Below are 6,712 nucleotides of genomic sequence, written 5' to 3' on the forward strand. Positions count from 1 at the left end.
TGTCTCAAACTTAAATAAAGAAACACCTAATGCGAAGAAACTAAAACCGCAAGCTACGTCAACAACAAAACGAAAATTTGATAACACTTGTAATACTTAATTAAACTCAATCAAGAAAACTGAAAGAATAACCATAGTCAATATAAATTGTAGATCAATAAACAATAAAATCCCGGAATTACACCAAGTAATTCATCAAACTAAGCCTGACATTATTGCTTGTACTGAGACATGGCTAAAACATGGAACTCTAACGTCGGAAATATTTCCATCAGGATCTTTCTATATGGTTGTTCGTGATGACCGTACGTCAGGCAAAGGCGGCGTGGTACTTCTTGCCATTTAAAAAAGACTAATCTGTAAGGAACAGCCCGACCTTAAAACTGACTGTTATATCACATGGTCAAAAATCAGCAAAATAGGTCTGAAATCTATCTTTGTATCATCATTTTATAAACCATAAGAAATTGATGAAATTAGTCTCCATAATGGTTCTGAATAAAAATGATCCCACAAATAGCATAATCTGGGTCCTGGGCGATTTAAACATGCCAGATATTTATTGGCCCAATGATCAATTAAGGACCCGTGCAAATGCAAAAATATATATGAGGATTTCCAAGAAAACATGGCAATTTTTAATCTGGAACAAATGGTAAAAATACCAAGAAGAGGCAATAATGTTCTTGATTTACTTTTAACAAACCAACCAAGTAAGATTCATTCTACCAAGACACTGTCTGGCCTCGGCTCGTCCGACCATAATATCGTATTCCAAGAGATAAATTTGCCAATAGGACGACCTTACCAACCAATACGAAATGCATTTGTTTTTCATAAAGCAGACGGGGAACAATTCAAGTCTGACTTAAATAGAAATTTTGAAGACAAATTCAAAACCCAGCCTGATTTAGATCCCAATGAACTCTGGCTGCAGTTAAGAGACATCATAGAAACTCTATCAAATAAATATATCCCAAAAAAAAAACAAATTAAACCAAAAAGTGATCTCCCTTGGCTCTCCAAAAATACCATTAGACTCATCCATAAACGTGTCAAACTGTACAAGAATACTACCTGTACCAATAAAAGTAATGCAAAACTAAAAACAAAACTTACCATAATTAAAGCATAAATACAAAAAGAAATACGTCAAAACTACTGGGAATACGTAGAATCTGTCATTTTCACTGGTGATGCTGAAAACAACAAAACATTTTTTTACTCCTACATAAAACATAAAAAAATGAAAACTGTGGCATAGCCCCGTCAAAAATTATGGAATAACGTATACTGACGCCACACAAAAAAACTAACATTCTCAATAAACAATTTGAATCCGTGTTCTCTAAGCCTAAACCAATGAATCTTAGACACCAAACTGAAATAAATCTTATAAAATCTGGAATTCATCCAACTACTTCAAGTAAAATGGATAACAAAATCATTACCCTATCTGGTGTAGAAAAAATGTTTTTTTTTAAATCAAAATAAGGCCTCTGGCCCAGACGGAATATCACCTCGTCTCTTGAAAGAACTCCATCATGAAATAGCGCCATATTTGACAAAAATATTGTGTGCATCAATTGACACTGGCTCCGTCCCACTAGACTGGAGGTATGCACAGGTTACCCCAATATTTAAAAATGGTGCTAAGTGTAAAGCAAGTAATTATCGGTCAATTTCCCTCACTTGTATATATGGAACAAATCATTGTATCAAACCTCATGAATTATTATGACATTGACGATCTCCTTAGTCCATTCCAACACGGATTCCGTTCTAAACATAGCTGTGAAACACAATTATCTCCATCTCTCATGAAATCTATTCAAACCTGGAAGCTGGTAAACAAACCGACCTAATAGTAATGGACTTTAGTAAAGCTTTCGATAAAGTAGACCATAACCTCCTAGTATACAAACTTCTCAAACTTGGCTATAATAGCAATACTACTTCTTGGATTTTTTCTTTCTTAAAACATAGAACACAAACTGTAGTTGGTGAAGGTCATAACTCGAACTCAGCTCCAGTCATGTCAGGTGTACCCCAAGGGTCCGTACTGGGGTCCTGTTTATTTTTAGCCTATATCAACGACCTTCCGGATTCCTTAAAAAGTGGCTACGACTCTTTGCAGATGATGTCTACCTCACCATAAATAAAGAAAATGACTGTAACACTCTTCAAAATGACATACACAAATTAGTAAAATGGGAAGAAAACTGGTCCATGGAATTTGATCCTGATAAGTGTGAAGTAATAAGAATAACGAAAAAGAAAAAGACAATTATTTTCCCTTATAAACTTCATAATATAGAATAAAAAACAACAGATAAAGCAAAATACCTTGGCCTAACTATAAGCAATGATTTCAACTAGAAAATGCATATAAATAACATTACAACTAAAGCTACTAATTCACTAAAATTTATCAAAAGAAATGCCAAAACAAATAATAAACAAATGCAAGAAACAGCGTACAAAACATATGTAAGACCGCAACTGGAAGATTGCTCTTCAATGGGGCATTCATGACAGAAAAACTCAACGTATCAAGTAGAAAAAATGCAAAGGTCAGCAGCCCGTTACAATTTTCTCATTGACACTCCCAATTTGTTCAATGATTTTCGTCAGGGTAAAACCTCTTTTAGATTCAGGGTCACACTCCATTTTCTTAAAGGTAACCCATTTTTTATGTGGTTGTTGGAGCCAAATAGGTCCATTCCACCAGAGGTGGCAGTTGTTCAAATGGTCAATAGTTGTTCCGCGATTCGCGATGTCAGCAGAATTTTCCTGTGTACTGACATAATCAAATACAATTTCTTCTGTATTCTTAATCTCTTTCACACTATTTCTCACACTGATGACTAGTTTTCAGCTGCAATCCAATGTAACACACATTTAGAGACACTCCACACGTGCATATTTTAAATGCAATTCTCAGCTGTTCTCGTACAAACCTTACACACCTGGGAATTGTAAGCTTCTTCATTGGTGTCAGTCTTGTTTTGAAAAATACTAAATACGCTTCTGATTTGTCCTCAGATTCTTGGTGCAAATACACAACAGCTGCGTAGCTAGCTATAGGCTTTTTCAGATGCATCACAAAAAACAGACCAAACTATATTTCGGTTGTGTGCCGTGTTTAAGAGCAATGCACCGTACAACTTCAGTTTGCGAAATGTTTGACAGCTCTTGTTTGATTGATGCCCATGTATCTGAATCAAGATCGTCTAGCTCATCATCCCATTCAAGACATTTGCTCCGCAATGATTAAAGGAGCACTTTTCCCAACAAATCGATTGGTGATAACCATTCAAGCGGATCATACACGGACGAAATCTGTTTCAAAACGCTGCGCTGTGTTGCCTTTGTTTGCTCATTTGGCAAATCAATTGGTTTAGTATGCAGTGTTTTACGAATAGTATTCTATGTTTGTCCAAGGACTTAAATTTGTTATGTTGTTACTTTGTCCCCTGCTGGGATAACTTAATTTTACATTTTGCTATTTGTTGCCCATTCACGAATGTTCATTGGAACATTGAATCTTGGAACATTGCTTTCGTAAACTTGTAAAGACTAATAGCATCGCTAACCGAGTGTACTCCGTTAAAAAGGTTATCCCTGGTTATACGTCGTTTTTATCTTCGTAGTCTGATCGTTCTTGTAGGTTCCTAGGTGACACTCAATCGTAGCTTCAAGCAGGAAAGGACTGACTCGTAACAACACCAAATGGGACACGACAAATACGATATTCCTGGATGTTGTCTGGAGCAATAGTAGGCCTTACAAATTATTTGCTCCACAGAAACCTTGTTACATCGCGCTGATCTTGTTGAAGTCCTACTTGAAGAAATGCTTTTTCTATATCTGCCACAACAGCAATGTTGTGTGTGCGGAATCTAATAAGTATTCCACACAGATCATGCAACATTACTGGACCCGTGTATAAGCAATTATTGAGGCTGATGTTTCGTATGTGTGTTTTTTGCTGATGTGTCAAACACAACGCGTAGGTTTGTTGTTTTCTGAGGAGTTATGACAGAGTGGTGTGGCAAATAGTGCTTAATTCCCTAAACACTGGTCGCATTTACTTGTTCGATAACTCCTTCTTTAACTTGTTCTTGAATATCTCGTCATAATTCTCAAGCAACTCGTGGTTGTCACGCATTCTTGCAAGAGTCGATTTTAATCGCCCAATTGCATATTCTCGATTTAAAGGTAGCTTGGGCTGCTCATTTTTCCATGGCCATGTAACCTGATAGCGATTATCTTTAAATAGGCGTGTTTCTCTGAACTTCTGCATTGCAATGTCGCCATCAGTTATTTTTGGATCATCCGTCACGCCTATTGATTCCAGGTTCCAAAACTCTTGTAGATCTGGCTTTCTTGGCAAAGCACTATCAACTGAGGCAAAAGCGCTTGTATTCCCTGTCTACTGCAGACGTTAAAATTAACATATTGCTGATATAATGTTCACTTTCTTGTTCACATGTTCTACCAGCGAGCATCCATCCTAGCTTTGAACTAAGCAGATACAGACCTGGTTGCAATTAAATTTTTGGTGGAAGTACAATGCCCAGGTAATAATGCCCAGATGCTTCTCGAAAGTGTCTAAGAAATGTTTCAGACTCTCAGTTCTGCTGCTTGGTGGAGTTAGGTTCGTTATCTTCTTGTAATAAATGTCAATGATAACCTAATTGTTGCCGTAGCGTTCTTTTAATATTTTCATAGCGATCTTGTAATAGTCATTGCTGAGCATTCATCCTGCGATTGCTGCTTTTACTTCTGCTTGAAGTTTGCTTTGTATATAACCAAACTTTTCCACATCAGACAATTTCATATTCATTATTGGTGTGAATTGTACACTCAAACTGGTCCCAACATTCTATCCATCTTAGTTTGTCGCCTTTAAATGATCTTAATTCAAATTAAGGTAACTTTTCAGTGACTGGATGTTCTTTTGTTTCTTTCATTTCTTTTATCACCATGTATTGGTTTTCTGTTTGGTTTTTTTAAATTATTTCTTGTAGGTATTGGTTTGCCTTTCAACAATTTCGTGGTGTCTAGACCTTTGTTCTAGCATGAATGATTGCATTTGCTTTTTTATTACATTCACAACTGAGTATTCTTGCTCAGATTTTACTTCTTTTGCATCAGTACACCTTATGTTGCTAGATATGTTTCTAATTCCACACAACATTCTGTTGCTTTTGCACAGATTCTATAACCCTCATCGAGGCTGTGTTCAAGATCTTCCGTACTGTCTTCAAGGGACGAAATGTATTTTTCACACTGGTTCTCCAACTTTTCACTGTAAGATTGAGGTAATTTAATGCACTTTGTTGATTTCAAAATTTCTTCGTCTTTATTGACGTGATCAATAGCATGTACACGTATTTCCCTGCAACAAGGTACTAGTATTTCCCTTTCCAAACTCTTTTCGGTGTCTTGTTCGGACACCTTTAATGAACTTCAATGAATACATCTTTTCTTATTCAACTGTAGTACTTTGTACTCGTGCAGTGTATTTGTTACCGCATCGAATTCCCGGGTTCCGGCACCAAAACAATATGGCGGCGATTCTTTTTATCGTTTGCGACTGAATTAACAGACAAATCGAAACCACACTGGATTTTATTATTTTATTTTATTTCTTATTCGAGAATCCGTAACAAAAAACATATTTCACAAGGTTACACAATTTCACTTGCAACAAATAAAGAAACTAAAATATTTAACACAAATAGTTGCCGAAATAGTTCATCAAACTTTATGAAAATCTAATCGTTAAATTAATCCATGAAATACATGAAGATATAAATTTAATCTCATGTTTGACCTAATTGAAGACAAACGGACGGAGCTACAATGCAGAGGCTCCGCTTAACTCCGCCGGAAGAGTCCAAACACGTGGAAACTCCGCCATATAAATGTATATGTATATCTGTATTAGCAATTTTCAATATTCCGCGACAGATGCCTCAAAAAGTGTTTTCAATACGGGAGGCGGAAAACTACAACGGGCGAGGCATGGTATGGTATTGCGCAAGGGGGGGATAAGAGGGTTAAGGTTAGGGTTAGGGTTAGTGTTAGGGGTCGGGTTAGGGTTTGGGTTAGCCTAAACCCAACCCTAACCCTAACCCGACCCCTAACCCTAACCCTTACCCTAACCTTTTTTTGGGGTTATCACCCCTGACCATGCCTCGCCCGTTGTAGTTTTCCGCCTCCCTTTTCAATACACTGCAAACATTGCCTCGGACAGCGTTAAACGAACATTAACTAAAAACATGAAATTACAAGCAATTTTTATCAACAGGTATATTTTTCAAGTCCGAGCTAGTTTGAAACACACAGAGATAATTTTTACCATTTGTATTCTTTTCCACTACCTAAGTGTGTAGATGATGTTTTTTTAAGCCGTTAAGGCCATTATGTTTGTTTGTTTTTTCTCGACAGAAACAACAGCCAAAAATGATATGAGCAGCGCTCTGTGAAAAGGGGGTTTAAAGCATGTGCGTGAAGTGTCGTCCCAGATAGGCCTGTGCGGACAATGCATGTGCGTGAAGTGTCGTCCCAGATAGGCCTGTGCGGACAATGCATGTGCGTGAAGTGTCGTCCCAGATAGGCCTGTGCGGACAATGCATGTGCGTGAAGTGTCGTCCCAGATAGGCCTGTGCGGACAATGCATGTGCGTGAAGTGTCGTCCCAG

This window comes from Dreissena polymorpha, chromosome 3, assembly GCF_020536995.1.
Source record: "Dreissena polymorpha isolate Duluth1 chromosome 3, UMN_Dpol_1.0, whole genome shotgun sequence".
NCBI lineage: Eukaryota > Metazoa > Mollusca > Bivalvia > Myida > Dreissenidae > Dreissena > Dreissena polymorpha.